We start from the raw sequence: 23,040 nt of genomic DNA on the forward strand, positions 1-23,040 counted from the left end.
GCCGGCGGCGGCGAGACACCGGGGCTGCGGCGCCGCCTGCCCGTCCCGCCAGCAGAGTCCCGCTGCCGCGCGCCGCCCGCACACGCCACCGCCGCCGAAGCCATGGGCTCCTGAGGTACCCAGCCTGGCCGGCCTCGCGCCGGAGGCCCTGAAAGGGGGGTGGCTGCGGGCTCCCGGGGGCGGGGGGCTGCTCCGTTTTGGAGAGGCCCGCGCGGGGAGCGCCCCACGGGTCGCGTTTGCCGCAAGTCCCTGGGAGGGGGAGGCACGAAGGTGGCCGGCTCGTCCGACGAGGGAGGGGGCGTCCGCCGCCCAGCCAGTCCGGCCCTGCGCCCCCTCCCCGCCCCGCAGGGTCGCCGGGCTGCCCGTGGGTGTGCCTTGGCCCCCTCCTCGCCAGCGTGGCAGGCCCTCGCCTGGAGTGTAATCGGACCTGCCTGTGGGGGTGGCTGGGGGAGAGGGAAGGCGGATGGACAGCCCCTTCGCAAGTGAGGTTGTGTGTGCCCGGTGGGTGTGCTGGCGCCTGGCACCACCGAGTGGGGGAGGCATCCGTGCCCTGTGCGGGTGGCTGTGATCTGGGAGTATGGCTGGCCTGGCCAGGCCTTTGGGGATGCTCGCATGGAGGGTGTACACGTCTTGCATCTAAGCCAACTGCTTGAAGGGGCATCGAGGCTAACCTGGGGCTCAGAGGATATTTGGTTGGAAAGGGACTGAGAGGCTGCGCTAGGGTGTATGCGTCCATCCCGTCGTGGGTTGTACATTTCCTCTCTGGGCACACTGCTCAGGTTCGGTGCTAGCTGACTCCAGGCCATGGCTGGGCAAGAGGGTTGAGGGAGGGGCATGGGTATCTGTTCCGAATTCATGTTCTCTCTGGGGTTGTGCAAGGCCAGATATTATATACATATATGCATGGGTGTGCCCGCCTGCCCAGGGCACCATGGCGCAAAGCCGATGTTTGCACGCCAGTTACCTGTGTGTGAGGTGAAGGCCATGTAATATTTATCTGACTGCTGGGTGTTTCGTGTAAGGAGAGAAGCAGCAATCTGTGCCCTGGAGGCCTGTGTGCTGCGGAGTCAGCCAGGCAAACAAGTTCACCTGCACCTCCAAGGAGATGCAGGTCTCAGAGGTGTGACTTTCTTCACAGGTTATGTTCGCAATGTCCTTTCCATCTGTGTTCCTTTGTGGCATGCTTGGTGGGCCCCCTAGGCTCCGCACATCAGGATGTCTTGTGAGAGGGTGCTGTGTGTATCGGTGCTGGGACCCTGGGGTGGGAGGGCCCCAGCCACCTGACCCGTGTGCCCATTTTGTCAGACCTCAGACACCAACTATTGATGCCCTTGGCTTCTGGGCGCTCTTGGGTTGGTGGGAGGAGGAATCAAACTTAGAAACGAGTAATCACGATGAAGTGAAAAATACAAAACAACAGCGGCAGCGCAGGGTGGGTTCACTGCTGGAGGAGGGGAAGGTGGCCAGTGGCAGAGGTCCAGCACGTGGGGAGCTGAGGCTTTGAAGGATGATAAGCATTCGTCACATGCTTTGGTACTTACCCCATATGTGTCCCCCATTAAGTTTCTCAGTGGCTGTGAGCGTACAGAGCCGTTGTCTTCCCTGCGTGCACTTGAGGAAACTGAGATGGGGGGGGGAAGCTCCTGACTCTCTTGTCCCTGGTGCGTGGCAGATCTCCCTGGAGACATTCTTGAGCCAGGACCTCTCTTGCTGCCAGCATTGGCTGCCTGGTTGCTGACTGAGCATCTCCTGCATGCTGGGCACCGTGCTAGGGGCACAGGTGTCTGAAGATGAATGGGGCCTGGTGCCTGGCCTGGTCTGCTGGGGCGATGGGTGGAGATAGTGACCCCCACTTAGACACCAGGGCCCATTAGCTCATTGGGGTGGAGAAGACACTGAATTCCGCTGTGTCCTCCCCCCCAACTGGGGACCATAGGCAACTTGGGGTGCCTTCGTGCGGCCCTTGGGGTTCTGGATGTGTTGTAAGTTGCTGCCACATGGTGGTGGGAACCCCTTCTAAAGCTCTCCAAGTGGGCAGACAGGAGACCTTCAAGGCAGAATGGGTGTGAGTGAGCGCCTTGTCCCACTTCCCTCGTGTTGGCCCACCCCCGTGGAGCTTGGGCTCCTGTCCGGAGGCTGTTTGCTCTCCCTCTTTCAGGTTTTGCTCCTACTTTCTTGTGGGCCAGCCCAGCTCTCGCCCCGAGAGGGGCTCAGTGCTATTTCCAGTCCCTGCTGTGCTCATTTCTCCCCGTTCATTCCCTAGAGTGGAAACTCAGTAAGGCAGAGTACAGCCCTTCATTGTTTTGAAACCGAGTAACAGCGAATGCCCTTCCTCCGTGGGGCATGGAGGCTGGGGAATTGGTGTAGGAGTTGTGGGGGGCCAGCAGCTGGGCCCTGGGAGAGCTCTGTGTGGGGCCTGCCATGGGCCTTCACCGTGGCGGTAAGTACTTGCTGAAGTCCTACTGTGTGCCGGGCTCCATGCTAGGCCTGGGGGACAGAGTCCTGAATGGTGGGCGGTGCCTTCTAAAAGGCTGTGGCTGGCCGAAGGAGTCCAATGTGTAACAAATATGCAAGACAGTGCTCTACTTGTGGTTGAAACAGAGGCCTCAAAGGGGTGCAGAGGACAATAGGAACAACAGCTTGTTTATTAAGCACTTACTGTGTGCCAGGCACAGCTCAGAGCGCTTTGATGAGTTACTGTGTTTCATACCCCCCCACCCCCACCTGGTAAGGTGGGATTAGTCACCTTCCTGCTCTGCAGAGAGTTGCCCAGAAGGTTCAAGCGGTGGTAGTTGGTGGAGCTGAGCTTTGAACCCAAGGGTCTGGTCTCAGAGCCCAAGCTCTTCCCCCACTGACCCCACGGCGTGCCAGAAGTCTTCTAGAAGTGAGAAGGATGAGGAGCCCCCCGGGCAGAGTGTGGAGGCCTGGCATACCTCGCCTCCCAGATGTGGCCACAGTGGACCTAAGCATCAAGATCTTTGAAGGCCCCGCTGAGGAGTTTGAACTTGACCTCGGTGTGGTCAACAGGGAGCCCCTGATGGTTACAAAAATGAGTTTAGGCCTCCTCAGCCATGTGTTACACACACGAGGGGCGGTGGTACCGTCTCTCCTTCCCTCATTCCTGCAGAGAACTCCGAGAACCCCTGGTCTCCCCTTCTCGCCTTTTTTGCTTTCTCTCTGAACGCTCTCCCCACAGGCATCTTTTTATTTTAGGCCCAGCTGCCTTTCCTATTTCTTCTTCCAGCAGCTTCTGGTTGTGACGACCCCGTGCGACCCAGGACAGGCTCTGGAGCACACTGTTCTCATGGGGTCTTCCCTCCCACTGGCTTCTGGGGCCAACTGTGAAGTGACTCCACTGAACAGGAACCAGAGTCCTCCCTGGCTGTCCCGGGCCTGTGGGTCCTGCCTGACTTCTCCAGCCGAGGGCAGCCCGCTTTCCCTCTTGGGAGCTATAGTGGCTGTCAAGCCCCTACGCTCTGCAGCGCCGTGAATTGGAGCAGAGTGGAGTCGGACGGAGCAGGGGCTGGAAAGCTGGGTTTAACTCCAGGCCCCACGTTTGAGTTCACTGCGGAGGTGCTGGCTCTCCCTGCCTGCCCTGCTGGATGTCAAGGGGCCAGCATTCTTGCAGCTTCTGTCCTCGCTGGGCCCCTGGGCCGAAAGCTGTGGGACCATTGCGCGTGACATCCTCATCGCATCAGGCGTGGGAGCTTGGGGTGTAGGACACGAGTGGAGGGGTCCGAAGATTTCTGAACTGGGTGCCTTGGGAGAGGAGGAGGCTGAGAATTCAGGAAGGGGACAAATGGTCCCTGGCAGCAGGGGAGAAAGAAATACGCCCCTTTGGGCGCTGCAGGGCGGAGGGTTAAGGTTGAGCAGTCCTGGTGGCCTGGGAGACATTTAGATTGGAAGGTGTTCAGAGCGGCGCTCTCTTGTTAGCCCTCTGTGGCCTTGGGCAAGTTGCTTACCAGGTTTGAATTTCTGTTCTTTATAATTAGGGGAGGAAATGATGCAGTTTCCTACATCCGTAACCCAGGGAGTAATAATAGCCGCCGTCACGCGGCTGTCCTGACCTCATGACTGCGTGGAGCTCAGCCCGGCTCATGGCACATAATACCTGCTCAGTGAACGCTGGCTTTTATTGTTACATTACAGGCGGCTTAGTTTATTTAAGCAAGAGGTGTTGCTGGGGCGCCTGGCTGGTTCAGTGAGTTGAGCACTCTTGATCCCAAGGTCCTGAGTTCAAGCCCCACCTTTGGGGTGGAGCCTATTTAAAACAAAAACAGAAAACCCCTGCATGTTTGTGTGTCAGACAGCACAGGGAGCTGAGTCCTGCTGGGGAAAGGGGCAGCAAACAGGGGCCACGAGAGTTGTCGTGGGCACTCTGAGGGAACATCAGGGCATTCCTGCCTGAGCAGGCACGTTTCTAATGAGGTGACATTGACACTGAACGGAGAGGAAGCAGGTTCCAGGCAGAGTGAACAGCACGTGTGAAGCAAACCTGAGTTCCCGTCTGTAAAATTATTTGGCCTCGGATCTTAGCACCTAGTGGACCTTCAGCAAATGCTAATCGAATGTGATCTCAGCCTTGAAGAGGACCAGAAGGAGCAGTAAAGTGAGGGGGCTGCGGAGAGAATTGGACGGTCTCGAGATCTTGGGTTTTCTCACGGTCCCTCCCCTCCTCTGCCTCCATGTCTGCTCAGTGGGGTGCAGCGTGGGCCCCTGAGCTCAGGGCCACTGAGCTACCAGCATTCTCTACTGGGACCTGTTCTCGGGCCCCGCTTTGCCACTGGACTGGGCAGGGGAGGGTGGCAGGGAACGCCTCAGGCAGTGGGAGTTGAGATGTGGGAATTAGGCTGCACACCCAGGCCGCATTTGTTCACATTTCTGTTGCTCCTGTGCTCGGAGCAGACCTTGGAAGGATGATGTGTAGCCTCAGGTTGGTCTTTTCCAGCCTTGGGTTGACGATCGAGGGCCCAGTGTCTGGCACGTCGCCTTGCATAGAGTAGGTGCTGAAAAAGTTTTCGACTGTGCAGAGGCATGACTGCGTGGGTTAATGCCGTTGCCACTCAGGACAAAGCTGGAATTATTTTTGAGGAGTGCCGGATATTAAGGCCAGGATTAATCAGAACAGGATTGTTGATTAGAACCAAGCTTCCGTCGGGAGCCCATGGGGCACACAGGAGAGCCTGGGGTCTGGGGGGTCTCGGGCCTGTGCTGAGAGGCAGGAAGCCCCCCAGTCACCTCCTTTTCCTTCTCGGTGGGGCGGAAACCAGAGCGGGAAGATCCCACCCAGAAAACCTTTGTGCCTGACCTGCCTCACTTCCTGCTCTACCATGTTTTAAAAAGTCACACGCGAGCCGTTGAGTATTTAACGGAAAGTTTGCGGGGTTGATTTCTGTCTTTCAGCCTTTGAAACACAATAGGCTTCTCTTGGTTTTGAAAACAGTCCTTGTTGATTGTAGTGAACTTGGGACACAGAAGATTAGTGGGTAAGAATAAAAATCAGCCCCAGTTTCATAAAAATCAGCCCCAGTTTCATAAGTAAGAAATAGTCACTGTTGACGTGTGGGCGTAATTTCTTTCTAGGTATAGTCCTGAATGATCTCATTGTTCACATCATGCCAGGTCATAGGCATTTACCCGTGAAATTAATGAGTTAGCCATAGATATAAATTTTTAAAAGTTAGAGAAGTTAAAAAACAGAACCCCTGGGGTGCCTGGGTGGCTCAGTCAGTTAAGTGTTTGACTTGGTTCAGCTCAGGTCATGATCTCACGGTTTGTGGGTTCGAGCCCCGCATCGGGCTCTGTGCTGACAGCTGGGATCCCGGAGCCTGCTTCACATTCTGTGTGTCTCTCTCTCTGCCCCTCCCCCACTCACTCTCTGTGTCTCTCTCTGTCTCTCAAAGATAAATAAACGTTAAAAAAACAAAACCCAGAACCCCTGATGCTTTATTTCATATCTGTGGGAAAGATGATATCCCCACCCTTTTTGCACCGTGATGGCACTATGGCTGTGAGTGGCCAGCAGAGAAATGCCTGGAAGTCAGAGAACTGGGGTGATGACCTTGGGCACATCCCTTGCCCTCTGTGGGGGCTATTTGTACTCCCTCTGCTCACCTCCCAGTGTGCCGCAAGGCCCGGGTCAGGCCATCCGTGGTTATAGAGCCTTGAGCTCCCCAAGGGGAGGGTCCGGTTTAGAGTAAGAGCAGGACATGTGATGATGGGTGGGGAAGGTAGGTGTGTGTGTGTGTGTGTGTGTGTGTGTGTGTGTGTGTGTGTGTGGCTTCTTTTCCAACCTGCACTTTGCTTGGTGATTGTCCCGAAGACTTTGGTCTCCTCACTGGGGACCTGTGGTATGTGGAGTCTGGTGCCTGCTGTGGCCATGGGCGTCCCGGGATGGCAGGGACAGCCACCCCTACCTCAGAGTGGGCGGGGTGAGACATCTAGAAGTTCCTGCTGCATCTGTCACCCTGCAGGGATGTTCAGATCAGACAGCCTCCCCACTCCGGAGGGCACGGTGGAGTTTGGTGCTTGTGTTTTTCTCCTGCTACAACTTCTGTGGACAGCCTGCCCCCCGGGGGGCCCTGTCCTGCTGGCAGGCTCTGAGAACCTGCACTCTGCTGGCCGGGCTGCTCCGCAAAGCCCTCTGGGTCACCATGTACACGAAGGCTCTGAGGGAAAAATAGCTAACTCCATGGCTGCTGCTGCCATAGCCACTGGCAGAGCCTTGTAGCCCTTGCCTGTCGTGCTTGGGTTTTTTGTTCTAGAACAAACAGAATCTGGGATTCCATCAACAGTCATTGGGGGTGCCTGCAAAGCACAACAGTGGGTCTTGGTGAAGGGATGTGTGTGAGGATATTAATATTAATTAATAGTAACATCCTTTAAAAATATTTATTTTTGAGAAAGAGAGAGAGTAAGTAGGAGAGGGGCAGAGAGAGACGGAGACAGAGAATCTGAAGCAGGCTCTAGGCCCCGAGCTGTCAGCACAAAGCCTGACGCGGGGCTCAAACTCACGAACCGTGAGATCATACCCTGAGCAGAAGTCGGACAATCAATCAACTGAGAGCCACCCAGGAGCCCCAGCGTCTTAATGCCTCTGTGACTAATCCTCACCAGAGTTGGGGTGGAGCTTTGCTGTTTGCAAATTACATTCCCTATCAATTGTGTCATTGAAGCCTCCGCGTGGCCCAGGAGCCTTGGAATTATTGTGCCCATGCGGGAGCTGGATAGACTGAGGCCCAGAAGGGTAAATTTGCCTTAGATCCTGTGGTGGGAAGCTCACAGGTCTTCGGTTTAATCCTGTGCCCTTGCTTTGCTGAGTGCCCACCCCCCCTTCCCCCCAGAACAGCTATGCCCTTGGAGCCTCCAGTCCTGCCACCAGACACTCGAAGTTGGGAGGATCAGATTGAAGTTTCAGAGGGGACTCCAGGGGGCCTCTGGGGTCCCAGCCTCACCTCCAGGAACAGGAAGTACATCCCTCCATGAGTCTGTCTGTGGACTGTAAGCAAATAGTCAATGTAAGAATCTAGATTGACCAAAACAGTACACGTTTGCTCTCCAAAGAAAAGCGGAGGCACCATGCATTTGTTAGGAAAATGTCGAGCAGCAGTAACCTCAGTGCATTTGATTTATAGGAGTTCCTGGCCCTCTGGTCCGTGAGGGTTGGAAACCGGAAGGCAGGTGAAGGTTTCTCCAATGCTGTCTTTGGTTTGCCGAGAGGTCTCTCCCGCCGTGTCGGGGGTAAAGGACCCTTTCATTCCCTCTTCTCCGTAGTTGAGCTGGGTTTGTGCAGGTGGGAGGGAGCCCTGCCCTGGCCAGTGTTTACCCAGCTGTCCTCACGGGGAGGACACTAGGCCTCCGGAGATCTGCCTCCACCCTCCACCGGCTGCCCACTTGAAAAGTGAGGTTTCAGTGGCCGTTTTGGTCAGGCACATGTTATGTCACGGGTCCGTGGTGACACAGCAGCGAACATCCTGGAGTGTGCCTCGTGTGGCGGTGGTGTCCCTGCAGCCCGAGCAAGGGAAGCGCCAGGTGCTTGTCACTCATTTGGGAGGGCCGGGCTGGAAACACTCGGTTGTCTCTGGCTCTCCCCTCCCACCCTCTCCTGCCAGGCCTGCCCGTGTCGCGTACCCGGTGGCCTGCTCCTCCCCTGGGCCCTGTAACCTGTGCCCGGGCACACCGATTATGGCTGGGTGTTCGTGGTGACTCTGGCCACCGTCCACCCTTCCGCCTGCCTTGGGGCCGGGGCATCAGAGCCTGTCCGCACCGGGAAGGGCTGAGGGGCTGAGCAGCTCTGGCCCTTCCCCCACAAGGTGAAGAATACAAGTGGACCGGGGTCCTGGGGAAGTGGGGGCTGATTCAGGCCCAGGACCATCTCCTGATCCGGCGCTCTGTCTGCCGAGCAGGGCTTTGCTCTGTTTCTTCATCTGGGCACTCTTACGACCACACATTGTCAGTGTTCTTCCTAACGATTAGGCTTATTTCTAGGTGGGTTTTTTCTTTTTATGTTTTATTTATTTTTGAGACACATGAGCAGATAAGGGGCAGAGAGAGAGGGAGACACAGAATCTGAAGCAGGCTCCAGGCTCTGAGCTGTCAGCACAGAGCCCGATGCGGGGCTCAAACCCACGAACCGTGAGATTATGACCTGAGCTGACCGGATGCTTAACTGACTGAGCCCCTCTATGGGGGTTAAATGTATCCTGTATCTCTGGCAACATTTTCCAATGCGGAGACCCTTGTATACTTTCACCCAACAGTTGGACTTCTAGGAATTCATCCTACAGATGTTTTAATGTGTGTGCAAAATGATTTGTTTGCAGGTCAGTCATTGCTGCCGATTGGTACTGGCAAAAGATTGGAAGGAGCCTAATGTCCCTCCCCAGAGGGCCAGGAACAAATTACCCTCCATCTAAATCACAAAATACTGTGCAGCTGTGGAAAATAAGGTCGAGATGCCATGTGTGGACACGGAACAATGGCTGACGTAGGCTGCTGCGGAAGAAACAGGTGCAGGGCGATGTGTCTGGTGTGCCTCCCTCTGTGTGAAAGTCAAGTGCACTTGCTTCTGCGTGTTCACAAGACCTCAGGAGTCTGCAGCAAGTCGGTGGTTGTGGTGTCTCTGGGTTCAGGCTGGTGCTGGGAGGCTGGTTGCAAGGGACCCTTCGAAGTGCTTGCGTGCCGCGTCATGGCAGTAGATGATTTTTTCCAAAAACTAAATTAGGGACCCAAGAACCATAAGAATTGTATCCTTACATCTCGTCTGGTGCAGGAAGGTCAAGGGTACAGCCACTCCCTCCCTCAAGGACCTGCCAGCCTCACTCAGGCTGCTACCACCATCTAATCAAAAATGCATCCTTGGAGGCCCTTGGCTGGCTCCGTCTGCAGCGCATGCGACTCTTGATCTCAGGGTCATGAGTTTGAGTCCCATGTTGGACGTAGAGTTTACTTAAAAAACAAACAAAATGCATGCTTGGGTCTCAGAGGGGACTAGCTGCAAAGGTTTGGATGCTTCTTGGTAAGTAACGACCCCAGCCCCAGCCCCGGAGAAAGTAGTCACCCCCTGCCTCCAAAACACTGCTGTTGGCTGTCTTGTCATTTTATTATTTTTTTATTGTTAATTTTTAAAAATGTTTATTTATTTGGGGGAGGGGGCAGAGAGAGAGAGAATCCCAAGCAGGCTTCACACTATCAGTGCAGAGCCCAGCTTGGGGCTCGGGCTCACAAATCATGAGATCATGACCTGAGTTGAAATCCAGAGTGAGATGCTTAAGGGACGGAGCCACTCAGGCGCCCCGGGCTTGTCAGTTTAAATCCTTGCTCTGATGCGCCCGCTTCCTTACCTCTGAAACCCGCAGGGGCTTCCCCAGGCACAGCCCAATAGAGTGGAACTCAGCCCTGGGCCTTCTAGGCCCTCTTTCCTGGGCCCCTTCTTGGGCCACACTTGACTAGTTGCTTTTTCCTCCAAGTGCCTCCCTGACTTCCCACCTCCATGCCTCTGCCCACGTCGGTCCCTCTCGCTGCCTGCCTTTCCCTCCCTGGCGGTCCTCACGTGACCAAATCCTGTCTGCCTTTCAGGGCCCAGGTCCATCTCCACCCCTGCAGGGCTCTCCGACCTCTGTGGCTTCTTTGTCTGTTCCCCTTGGCTGGCACGTAAGCCTCTTTGCACTGTATTCAAGGTATTTGATGGCCCACCTGGCCGTGGGCTCTTTTAAGGCGAAGTCCATGCATGATTGGAAGCTGCTGGGGACAGGGCCTGGTTCACCTCTATGAACCTCAGCGCAGTGGAGCAGAAGCAGGAGGAAGAAGCAGGAGCAAGGGCCCTGTGCATCCTTTCCTTGCATCCTCCTGAGAACCCCCGAGATGCACCAATATTTTATGCTTATAAAGTTTTTAAGGAGGTTAACATACTGTATATAGTAAAATACATTATTCTGGGCACCTGGGTGGCTCAGTCAGGTAAATGTCCGGCTTTGGCTCAGGTCATGATCTCACGGTTCATGAGTTCGAGCCCCGCATCAGGCTCTGCTGACAGCATGGAGCCTGCTTTGGATCCTCCGTCTCCCTCTCTGCCCCTCCCCAATCCGCGCTCAAAAATAGATAAACGTTTAAAATAAACAAAATACACTAGTCTTAGACCTGTAGCACGGTGAGTTTTACAAATCTGTAAGTACCCATATAAACCATGTGCAAATCAAGGCTGCGGAACATTCCCAGAGCCCAGAAGGCCCCCAGGGCTCCCTCCCAAGGTAACCACCACTCACCCCTCATCACTGCTGACTCGCTTTGCCTGGCTTTGACCTTGGCAGAAATGGAATCACCTAGAAAGACTCCGAGATGCGCCCGGATTGTGACTAGCAGCCCTTTGTTCCTTTTCCCTGCTGTGTGGGGGCCACTGTTCCACTGTATCACCATTTAGTGACCCCCTCCCCTGAGGATGGGTGGCGGGCTTGTGTCCCACCTCTTGCTCTGTGTGCACAGGGCTGCATGGAGGTTCTTGTTCTCGTCTGTGGGACACGCGCACCTGAGCGAACACCGGGGGAGGGACGCCGACTCACCCCACGTGTTGGCAGGAGTGAAATTCAGGTTGGGGTTTCTCACCGAGACACCCTGGGCAGGAGCTGGGTTCCTTGCTCATGGTGCCCCCCGGGTCAGGGCAGGTTCAGGGGTCTTGCTTAGACAGCCTGCTCGCAGTTGAGGTTCGTGGAGTGTGTGTGCAGTGCCAAGTGGGGTGTTGCTGGCTGGCAAGGTGGTCACATTTAAGGGGACGTAGAGTCAGGCTATCCATTCACGGTTTGGGAGAAAACTATAGAGTGATCAAGATTTGACCTGGTGTGTATTAAAAAAAAAACACCCAACTACTTAATTATGAAGCTGACTTAAGCCAGCCCATGCTGCCAAGTTTGGATGACCATGTTGTTTCCTGATGTTTCTGCTCCTACTGAGCAAAGGGTAGCTACACGATTGGAGTATTTTTCCTTTGTGGTTGGGAGGTTCGTGGGAACTTGGCCCTGGGAGAAGGCGGAGAGATGAGGAGCCCCTGGAGGGGCCTGGCTTGTGGGTGTTGTTTAAAGGGAAGGGAGCCGAGGGGGTACCCTGCCCCCTCGTGAGGGCATGTGACCCTCTTCCCGAAGGCTCTGCCCAGACAGAATTGGCCAGCTCCGGCACTCTGTTCTCTAATCCCCTCTGGTGGAGGGCCAGAGTGCGGGCTGCTGACCTGCTCTGATGTGGATCAGCCTCCCCCGCTCCCAGAATGGCCAGTTCAGATTCGCTTCTCCTAGGTTATGTTACATCTAGTGAGGGATGTCACGATTAAGACGGAATGTTTCCCGTGTGTGTGTGTATATTTAAAGTGTTTGTTTATCTTTGAGAGAGAGCACAAGTGTGGGAGGCAGAGAGAGAGAGAGAGAGAGAGAGAGAGAGAGAGAGAGAGAATCCAAAGCAGGCTTCAGGCTCTGAGCTGTCAGCACAGAGCCCAGTGTGGGGCTTGAACTCATGAGTTGGAAGATCATGACCTGAGCTGAAGTCAGACACCTAACCTACTGAGCCATCCAGGCAGACCTATATATATATGTTTTTTTTTAATTAAAAAAAGTTTTTAACCTTTATTCATTTTTGATAGAGACAGAGTATGAGCTGGGGAGGGACAGAGAGAGAAGGAGACACAGAATCCGAAGCAGGCTTCAGGCTCTGAGCTGTCAGCACAGAGCCCGACGCAGGGCTCAAACTCACAAGCAGTGAGATCATGACCTGAGCCAAAGTTGGATGCTTAACTGACTGAGCTCCCCAGGCATCCCTAATTTTAGAGAGAGAGAGAGAAAGGGAGAGGGGTAGATGGAGAGAGAGGGAATCTTAAGCAGGTTCCACGCTGAGCCTCCGATGTGGGGTTAGACCCCACAACACTGGGATTGTGACTTGAGCCTAAGTCAAGAGTCAGACACTCAAGCAACTGAGCCACCCAGGTGCCCCTACGTGTGTGTGTGTGTGTGTGTGTGTGTGTGTGTGTGTGTACTTCTATGTATAATTTTTTAAGTTTATTCTGAGAGAGAGCAAGTATGTGCAAATGGGGAGAAAGGGCAGGGGGAGAGAGAGAGAGAGAGAGAGAGAGAGAGAGAGAATCCCAATCAGTCTCTGTGCTGACAGCAGAGAGCCCAATGTGGGGCTCAAACTCATGAACCATGAGATCATGACCTGAGCTGAATCAGTTGCTTAAATGACTGGCCCACCCATGTGCCACTCCCTATATACTTTTTCATTTTATTTATTTCTTAAAACAATTTTTTAATGTTTATTTTTGAGAGAGAGAGAGAGAGACAGCATGAACAGGGGAGGGGCAGAGAGAGAAGGAGACACAGAATCTGAAGCATCTCCAGGCTCTGAGCTGTCAGCACAGAGCCCGATGTGGGGCTCGAGCCCACGAACTGTGAGATCATGACTTGAGCCGAAGTCGGACGCTTCACTGACTGAGCCCCCCAGGCCCCCCTCCCCTATATATTCTTACAAATTAAATATATTCGACAAAACCCCTGTCCCAGGTTGCGGCAATATTCTGGAGATGGGCTTGTGAACGGGCCACTAGCTTGGCTCAGCCTGTGGGGATGTGGCGGCTGCCTGAATGGGGCTGCAGCTCCGAAGGGTTTGGGTCTGAACCTAACAAATGAACATCCAATTTATTTATTATTTATTTATTTATTATTTATATTTTATTTATTTATATTTATATTTATATTATTTTATTTATTTATATTTATATTTATATTATTTATTATTTATACTTTATTTATTTATTTATTATTGAGACAGAAACAGAGCACAAGTGGAGGAACAGCAGAGAGAGGGAGACACAGAATCTGAAGCAGGCTCCAGGCTCTGAGCTGTCAGTACAGAGCCCGATGTGGGGCTCGAACCCACGAATCGTGAGATCATGACCTGAGCTGACGTCAGACGCTCAACCTACTGAGCCACCAGGCGCCCCAGATCTCAGAAGGTTTAAAAAAGATCAAACAGTCAGAGACAGGACGGGCCTGGATCTCAGAGCCCACAGGATGAAGTGGCCGTAAGATGGAGTGTCATCATCATAAGAGACAACATGATACGGGGCCAGACTCAGCGCTGAGGGCTTTCCTGTGTTAACCTGCTCACTCCCCACCGCTCTCTCTGAGGCCAGGGTGACTTGCAAGCCCATTTCACAGCTGAGAAAGTTGAGGCAACGGCGCAGCACTAATAAGTGGTGGGCCTGGAGCTCAAGTCCAGGTGGCCTGAGCGCAGAGCCCACAGCCGGGAAATCTGCGGATTTGATGGTGCGGCGAGGGCAGTGTCTGCAGCCCTTCAGCCAGAAGCTGTGGGCAAACCGCTTTAGGCCCCCCACCCCACCTCCAGCCCAAGCCTTTGTTTCCTCATCTGTAAACTGGGTGCATCACTTTCCTAAGGCTTCTGCAGCAGACTGCCAGAAACCTAGTGACTTAAGATACAAATTTTTCATCCTACGGTTTTGAGGTCCAGAATCCAAAATGTATTTCGCTGAGCCCAAATCAAGGTGCTGGCGTGGGCGCGCTCCCTCGGGAGAATGTTTCCTTGCCTTCTCTGGCTTCTAGAGGCCACTTGCATTCTGTGGCCCGTGGCCCCTAACTCCGTCCTCAGAGCCAGTAGCCTGGCACCTTCCGGTCTGCCCGCTCTGCTCTCACTGCTCCACCATGTCCTTCACGCCCTTCGTCTCCTGCCTCCTTTTATACCGGCCCTCATGATCATAACCTACCTCCCCAGATAGTCCGGGAGAACCTCAGGGTCCTCAGTGTAGTCACACCTGCAGAGTCCCTTTTCTGTGTGAGCCAACATGTTCCCAGGCTCAGGGGTTTAGGATGTGGCATCTTTGGGGAGGGGTGTGTGTGCATTGTGCAGTCTTCGGCACAGGAAGTCGGGGGATGGGGAAAGTAACACCAAGGTGTCCCTTCCAACGAGAAACAGAAATACTCGGAGATGGTGAGGTGTTCTCTGAAATCCCCAACTCCCAAGGCAGGTGACGGGTCTCACACGTAGCTTTATGGCTTTTCTGGAAGAGGGGTCGTGGCTGTATTAGGGAAGTGAGCATCTGCGGCCCTCTGGGTGGTCTTCTAGGGCTTGGCATAGTTCATGAGGCCTTGCCAGGCTTGCCTGGGTTTTACTCAAGACCCACCACGTCTCTCTAGTCTGGTTCTGTGCTCTCAAACACCCTCTTGGCAATGCGTTTGGCTCTCCTGGGCCCCATGTGGGGTAAAGAGAACATTCCTCAGCTGGCTCTCCTCCCTTTTCTTGTGAGCTGGGTTTGCTCGACCCTGCACCCTTGATCCTCTGAAGCCTGGTCTTCTTTCCGTCTCTCTTTTTAATTTTAGAAAGAAAGAGCAGGTGAGTTGGGGAGAGGGGCAGGGGGCAGAGGGAGAGAGAAAGAGAATCTTAAGCAGGCTCCACGCTCAGCTCGGAGGCTCAATCCCGCGATCCTGGGATCATGACCTGAGCCAAAATCAAGGGTCAGACGCTCAACTGAGTGAGCCACCCGGGCGCCCCAGGAAAACCTAGCTTTCTGACCCACAAGGTGAGTTCCCACCAGCCCTGTGGCTTGGTGACCCAGTGGGGCTCTGCGTTCTGGCACCCCCTGTGGCCTCCTGGGGAACTGCACCTCTGTCGGGAGGACCTTTGTCCATCTGGAGAGCTGCAGGGGTCTGTCAGTCAGGCACTGCCTGCCCCCCACCCCCATCTGTAACAGGGGCCAGTTGCCGAGATTCTGCCCTGGGCATGTCCCTGGCCGAGTGCCTGCCCATGTTCTGTGTCCATGCCTCTTTTCTCGTTGTTTCCTCTGCCCCCTAAGCGTTGAGCCAGTAAACCCTTCTCTAGTGCTGCACATGGTCCCTGCCCTCACAGAGTCTGACTCACAGGAGGTTAAGGGGATAGATCTAATCACCAGGTGGCAAATGCTCTGGGAGACTTGGGAAGACGGTCCTCGAGCAAACTCGAATAGGTCCTAGAAGTGGTGTCTGTCGAGGCTGGTGGGGACGAAGATCGGGAGTGGGGAGCGAGAGAGTGCTCCGCTCCCCAGGGCTGGCCTGGTGGCGACGGAGGCCGCCGCAGAGGTTCAGTGTTGGAAGGAACCTCGAAGGGCAGACACCCGTCCAGTTGTCCCTTCTCCGGTCCAGGTGTAGTGAGTGTGGACTGTCTCCAGGCTGTGTGGCCGGGGCCGGATCACAGCCGCACGAGATGTGACCTCTGAGCTCCAGGAGGTTGCAGGCCAGCTGAGGGGGAGATAGGTGAGCGAACTACCCAAGGGTCAGTATTCTTGCTGCAGGGGATGTCTAGCCTCATTTGGTTGGGAGCTTCCTTATTCTGGAAGCAACCAGAACATGGCCAGAAGGTTCCCGGTGTGAACACATCTCCATCTCAGCAGTCTCCCCTTTCTGCGGCCACCGCCAGGTGGACTGGGTTGTATCCTGTTGGGCCTCATCGAACAAGCCCCTTTGCCCTGCTTGGTGTGGCCTCTCTGCTTTGGAAGCTGGGTGTGGGACAGTGTGACGTGGCCTCCATCCTCTGCCCTCACCCAGCCTGTTCCTCTCTCTGGCCAAAGGTCCAGGTCCTTCAGCCCAGCCCTGGGCACTGTCCATGGTGGGGAGGGGACCCGGCGATGGAAAGCCTGTGATTTATGCAGCAGGTGGCTCAGTGCTGCAAAGTCAGTCAGCGAATTGATGGATTCTTCTCTTCCAAATCCCTCCTATGTGTCTGATACAGTGCCAGGCTAGGGACTGATGACCCAGGTGCTGGGAGACAACTGTCCCTGCTGACATGCCATGGAGTGGACTGGCCCTCAGGTGAGGCTGTGGTGCTTAGGATGGCTGGCAAGTGACGAGTTGGCTCTCCTCAAGAGGACCAGGGCCGAGGGGAAGGCAGGTGGGCATCGAGGCACGGGCCACACGTGTGCAGAGACCCTCAGGGAGGAGGCGGGGGGTGAGGGTGAGGCTGGGTCCCAGCTGCCAAGGGCCCTGGGCTTCTCTGCTGAGACATCAGACCTGCAGCCCGCCGATGTTACATCCTGACACGTTCTCAAAGGGTCTCAGGTCAGGAGGAGGGACATGGTCACGTCTGAAAATAAGGGAACAAGTCGACTGCACTTGAGCCCTGTTTCATCAAGCGTCAACCTCCCTGCAGCTCTGGAGGGCGGCCCAGGCCCCCACCTCTCTGGAATCCAGAACACTCAAAATCCCAAAGGTCCTCGAAAGTCTGCAGCAAACTAATTTTGTGGCAGAAATCTGACCTGAATTGATGTGAGACTAATTATGGTCTTTAAAAATATCTGCTGTTTCTCTATGGAAATACCATGTGTGTGATTTTTGGGGTGCTGCCCACTCCCCTCTGGAATGGCAATCTATGCACACCATATCCAGCACCGTGATCCCTTCTAAGCCTGAAAAACTCTGAACTCCTTCACCCCTTGGGCCCAAGGGCCCTGGCCACAACATGGTGTATCCAACAGACAAGCTCAGAGACACCAGGTGTGCTCCCTGTCACAGCAGGGTGGCGGCTCTGGGATTCCAGCTCAGCTTCCCTGACTCAGAGCCTGGGACAAAGTACAGCCCATGGCCTGGGTCTGTCACAGCCTGCAGGTTGCGTGTTGGTGTGAGGACACAGGTGTGGAGCGACCTGGCCGGCAGGTGCGCTGCTGGGGGGGAGAGGCGAGACCGAGCCTCGACTGTGCTTTGTGTCTGACTCAGCCTGGGATGGAGGGAACAGGTGCATCCTCAGGAGAGGCCTGAGGACAGAGACGCAGAGGCATCGGGGAGAAGAGGGAGCCATGTCAGCCACTGGCTACACTCTTCAGGCTTGTCTTTTTTTTTTTTTTTTTTAATGTTTTATTTATTTTTGAGAAGGAAAGAGACAGTGCGAGCAGGGGAGGGGCAGAGAGAGAGGGAGACACAGAATCTGAAGACAGGCTCCAGGCTCTGAGCTAGCTGTCAGCACAGAGCCCAACGCGGGGCTTGAACCTATGAACCGTGAGATCGTGACCTGAGCCGAAGTCGGAGGCTTAACCGACTGAGCCGCCCAGGCGCTCCTCTTCAGCCTTTTCTTTACTCACGCACCCATGCCAGTAAAAAGCTTCCTGGGTGTGCACCCCTCCAGTGTATGCATATTGCTGTGTCCATTGTCTCCTTGCTGTGAGACAGGCACATCATGAAACCTTCACCAAAAATAGAAACCAAAGGAGGAGCTAAAGATATAACACTTAAAAACATTTTTTTTTTTTTTTTTTTTTTTTTTTTGGTTTGTTGGTGGTACAGAAACCTTCTGGCTCCATGGGCTTGATTATTTCTGGAAAGCATGCTTTGATGCTCTGTGAGAGAACAGTTGGAAGGTCTGGCTCCGTGTTCAGTTTGTTTAGATGTTTGGTTTAATGGCTGCCCCCTGACATCCCTGCCGGAGACACGGACCCGGACGCGGAGGAAACGCATTACTGGCTTTCTTTCCAAATTGGGTTACTCATTTCTCCATCCTGTCCACCACATGTGCGGAGGATTTGTTGAAATTTGGCTGGTACATTTCCATCCTTCCTGATGCCAATCAGACGTTTTTGTAAACCAAACAGGAAGGTATTTGATTTTAACCTTCTTACCACGCGAGTCCGAAACCCACTCCAGTGCTTTGGAAATTTTTAAACAGATTAGAAAAATTTTGTTCCGTAGCCTTTTAGGAGCTGAGGTCTGAGAGCTTTTCTCAGTTACAGACCTAATACTGTTTTAGGTAACAAATCCCTATGGCAGTGGAAACATTTCCAACATTTCTCAACATCCTTTTCCAGAAGGCTCCGCCAGCCCAGGTTGCTTCTGAAAGAGTAGTTTCCCCCCCATTTGTTGTACTAACACGCCTTTCCCGTGAAGGGGCATGTTAAACAAACGTGCTTAAAGATGGTTCAGAAACTTAACTGTGAAGTTTATTCCTGAAAGCCCGTGGTCACGAGAAAGAAGGACAAATGTGGAAATGTTTCTGTGAAAGAGAGATGTGTTGAACTAAGTAGTTAGGGCTTTTTGATTGCTCTTCTAGAAGATAACCACTAAATCTCTGAAACAGAGGATTTCCCGAGTCACTGCCCATCTCGTTACAGATTTGGTGGAAAATTTCCATTCTAGTGTCTAAAGCTTTTTATTGTGGAAAATTTCAAACACACAGAAGTAGAACAAACAATAGAATGAATTTCTGCCCGTCAGCCCTGTGCCTCGATAGTAAGGAATGTCCTGCCATCTTGTCGCCTCTATCCCTCTCCCCCTTTAAAATTTGTTTTCAACATTTATTTTTTGAGAGACGGAGAAAGACGGCATGAGTGGGAGAGGAGCAGAGAGAGAGGGAGACACAAAATCTGAAGCAGGCTCCAGGCTCCCAGCTGTCAGAACAGAGCCCATCGTGGGGCTCGAACTCACGAACCGTAAGATCATGCATGACCCGAGCTAGAGTCAGACGCTTAACCGACTGAGCCACCCAGGCACCCCTATCCCTCTCCCCCTTTTGAAGAGCGAATCCCAGGGGCGCCTGGGTGGCTCAGTTCGTTGAGTGCCAGGCTTCAGCTCTGATCATGATCTCAATAGTCCATGGGTTTGAGCCCCATGTTGGGCTGTGTGCTGACAGCTCGGGGCCTGGAGCCTGCTTCGGATCCTGTGTCTCCCTCTCTCTCTCTGCCCCTCCCCTGCTTGTGCTCCATCTCTCTCGCTCTCAAAAATAAGCATAAATTTTTTTTTAAATAATAAAAAGCGAATCCCAGAAGTCCTGTTATTTTTCACCCTTGAATAATTCAGTATGTCTCTCTACTTGCCTGATAAAGACTTTTTAAATAGCTCGTTTTATTTTGAAATAATTATAGGCTCACAGGAAATTGCAAAAATAGTATTTAGAATTCCGTGTGTTCTTCCCTCGGTGGTGACATCTCGAATTGCTGTAGGACAGTATCAAAACCGGAAGTGGACATTAGTACAGTGCTGTTAACTATACCATGGACCTCGGTCAGTTCTCACTGTTCGTGTGTGTATGTGGAGGGGGCTTTATACAGTTTTACCACCTGCAGGCTCATGTAGCCACCACTGTTGAGATAGAAGGGGGGGGTCACCTCCTTCGCCTACAGGGGGGATCCCTCTGATACCTCCATCTGTGCACACACCTTCTAGATCTGTTCTGCATTTTTATAGATTTGCCATTTTGAGAGTGTTCTATGTAATGAATGCAGACAGCATGCGACCTTTTGGGACTGGCTGTTTTCACGAAACAGAATGCCCTTGAGCTCCATCCAGATTTCTGCCTGCATCAATAGTTTGTTGCTTTTTATTGCTGAGTAGTATTCCATGGTCTGGACGTACTGGAGTTTAGCCTTTTGCCCGTTGAGGGGTCTTTTGATCGTTTCAAGATTTTGGCAGTTATGGAGAGAGCTGCCGTGAGGCTAAGCGTGTAGGGTTCTGTGTGAGCGCCTGTCTTCATTTTTCTGTAGGATAAACATTTAAGAGTGACCGATTATCGTGTTGTATGGTAAACTGCATGTTTGTTTTATAAGAAACTACCAAACCGTTTTCCTGGGTGACTCTTCCATTTTATATTCCTAACAGGAACGTATGTAAGAGCCAGTTTCTCCTCATCCTTGCCAGCGTGTGATGTCTCTGTTTTGTATTCATATGCGCATCATGATGTCTTGTGGTTTCAGTTTGCGTTTCCCTAATTGCTAACAATGTTGAACAGCTGTTTGTGTGTTTATTGTCCCTGTAGCCTTTTTTTTTTTAAGTTTATTTATTTTGAGAGAGACAAAGAGCAGAAGGGGGAAAGTGGGGGAGGGCAGCGAGGGGGAGAGAGAGAGAGAGAGAAAGAGAATCCCAAGCATGCTCCTTGCTGCCAGAACAGAGCCTACAAAGCTTTGAGATCATGACCTGAGCCGAAACCAAGAGTTGGACTCTGAACCCACTGAGCCACCCGGGCGCCTGGTCCATGTATCCTTCTTGAGTGAAATGTCTGTTCATACCTTTTGCCCATTTTCTAATTTCTACCTTTTTTTTTTTTTCCGCTAAAGCATTCTTGCTGTATTCTAGATGCTTGCCATTGGCTAGACGTGTAGCTTCTAAAACCTTACAGCCTTGCATTTTACATTTAAACCTGTGATCTGTTTTGAATTAATTTTTGTATATGGTTTAAAGGTTTAGGTGAGGGCTCTCCCCCCCCATATCCAAGTTGTTCCAGTGCTGTTTATTGAAAAGGTTATTCTTCCTCCGGTCCATGATCACACCTAACAAAAGTGAGAAGAGTTCCTGTGTGGTACCTATTTCAAAGACATCTTTTCATCATTGGTTTGTTAGCGTCAGGACCCAAACAGTCCACACGTTGTAGTTGTTATCTGCTGTGTCTGTTCTGTAATAGCCCCTCAAGCACCTTTGTTTATGAGCCACTGATTTGTTGGCAGAACCAAGTCATCTGTCCTATAGACAGTCGCATCGTCCGGATTTGCCTGCTGCTTCCTCATGAGATCGTTTGTTCTGTCCCACTATCCTCTGTATTTCCTAGATAGTGGTAGTAGTTCTAGAGGCTTATTTGGATCCCGTTTCACTTCTTGGGTGGTGCCGTGTGCTCCCCTGTGATCCCATCAGGAGGCTGGAAACTTCTCGCCACCCCATTTTGGGGATGTTGATCTTGACTGTGGGTTCAGAGTTGGACTTCCTCTGACTGCCTGGTGCGTCCTTTATCAAATTCTCCATCAGCCTGCTAGCTAGAGGTTTTATTGTCCATTGATGATCCATATCTAGTCTAGTAGTTGTTTCAGGAGTTGTAGAACTGCCCATTTATTCTATTGTTCTGTCTCTGTTGATTCATGGGACTTGTGGGGAGTGGGACAGCCTCAGCATTTCCGTAGTTACCCTGAAGTATTGTGGATCAGGAAACGGAGGTTCCTAGAGGTGCAGTCACTCGTCCAAGCTGGCAGATGGTGGAGTCTGCCCGGAATCCTGCTGGGGGACCTCAAAGCTGAAGCCTGGTTGTGCTGTTTAAACACTCTGCCCCAAAGTCCCTGCCACTTTGGAGCCGTCCCTGACCCTCTTGCCAGCCTTGGCCGAGGCAGGTGATGCCGCCCGAGTGTTTACCGCAAAGTCGCCGTGAGAAAGAACGTGAGGCGATGCTGGAGAAGACGGTTTTAAACTGTGAGCGCTGCCTGGCATCAAGTGGATGGGTGGCTGGTGAACCCAGACCATGGCAGGTGCCGGCCAGGCAGCCCTGCCAGCTCCGGCTGCCCTTTCCTGCCAGGAGGGCCTCGGGCCTGCTGGGCACAGGCTGTGTCCTGGAAGGAGGCTCTGGAGCCGACGGGGGCTGCTCACATGGGACCCACAATGTGTAAACAGGACCCGGGTTTGAGTCCTGGCCCTGATTTCGGGGCAAGTCCCCCACCCTGTCTGAGGGGATCTCCTGCGAACCAACTGACCTGCATGGGGAGCGTGAGAGATCTCTGCATGCCAGAGTCTCTCCAGGGTCCGAGAGCAAACCCCGGGAAGACGCTGGGCCTGGAACCTTCGCCCGGCTTGCCCGGCCTCCACAGCTGAGCAGCCACTGTGGTGCATGTCCCTTCCCTGTGGACAGGGTCAGCCCAGCAGCACCCCTGCCAGGGGCCTCTCAACGCTGCCTTTGGTGGCGAACGAAACAGCCTTGGACCCTCCCGCTCGTCCTTGCTCAGAAGCTGCAGATTTAAGAGTGTTTGTACTTCCTCTAGGTGCCCCCCGCTCAATTCCCTGTTTATTCATTTAATTGGGGATGATAGACAAAGATGATGATTTACAACCCAAATCTTCCTTTTTAAGAGAAGTATTTCTGGCGCTGGCTCCCAGTTTTGCAGCCATACTTGCAGGAGCTATTCTTAGACTTGTCACGGCTGCTTTTTCAGAGCTCGCCACCGCCACCGCTCTTTACATAGACCCCTTCTCCAGTTTGGAGCTTCTTTTTATAGATGCCTCCTCCACTTTTGATTTTTCGTCCGGATTCATCTCTTGGTCAGTGTGTTAGAGAGCACTTATTTTTTTGCCAGAAAATAGAAATGCAGAGGGCTTTCCGAGGGTAAAAGCTCACAGCTGAGAGCAGATGGGGTGCTCGTGGGGATGCGGGAGAGGGGCCGGGGGCAAAGCCCGGGGCGTGCAGAGCGTCAGCTTGCGGAGCGTCTGCGTGCAAGGCCAGTGTGGTGTGGGCCCGGGCGCTCCCAGGGCGACCCCGCTGGTGCCGCCGTGTCCTGGCTGAGAATACCGGCTTCGGCTCGGGAGGCACCAGGAGGGGTCATTCTGGGCTGACTCCGGGATCAGGCTGAGCTGGTCGGCTTGGGGCCTTGGCTGTTTTCTGGGCCAGGCCACAGGGACCCTCCAGAACCTGGCCAAGCTGTGGGGTGGAAGGGGACACAGCTGGTCAGGGGAGGGGGGGATCTGGGAGTCAAGCCACAGCCAGAGCGCCCTCCCCGGTGTCCACACTCTCTGCCTGGTGATCAGCTGGTCTGACTCTGGTGGCCCTGCAGGCTAGTGTCCCCAGGCCTGT

General features: G+C 53.4%; 1 protein-coding gene across 2 annotated transcripts in view; it reads left to right on the forward strand.

The window, feature by feature from the left end:
* Positions 1-23,040, forward strand: part of TMEM184B (transmembrane protein 184B) — a 48,597-nt gene that overhangs the window by 410 nt on the left and 25,147 nt on the right. The window contains exon 1 of one of the 2 annotated variants that reach the window (XM_029954222.1): positions 7-115. The exons of the other annotated variant lie outside the window; for it this stretch is intronic. The gene's annotated coding sequence lies outside the window, so the exon portion shown is untranslated. Of the gene's footprint in view, positions 1-6; positions 116-23,040 lie in introns of those variants that run through there. 2 annotated transcript variants of the gene reach the window in all.

The sequence above is a fragment of the Suricata suricatta genome, chromosome 10 (genome assembly GCF_006229205.1).
Source record: "Suricata suricatta isolate VVHF042 chromosome 10, meerkat_22Aug2017_6uvM2_HiC, whole genome shotgun sequence".
Taxonomy (NCBI): domain Eukaryota; kingdom Metazoa; phylum Chordata; class Mammalia; order Carnivora; family Herpestidae; genus Suricata; species Suricata suricatta.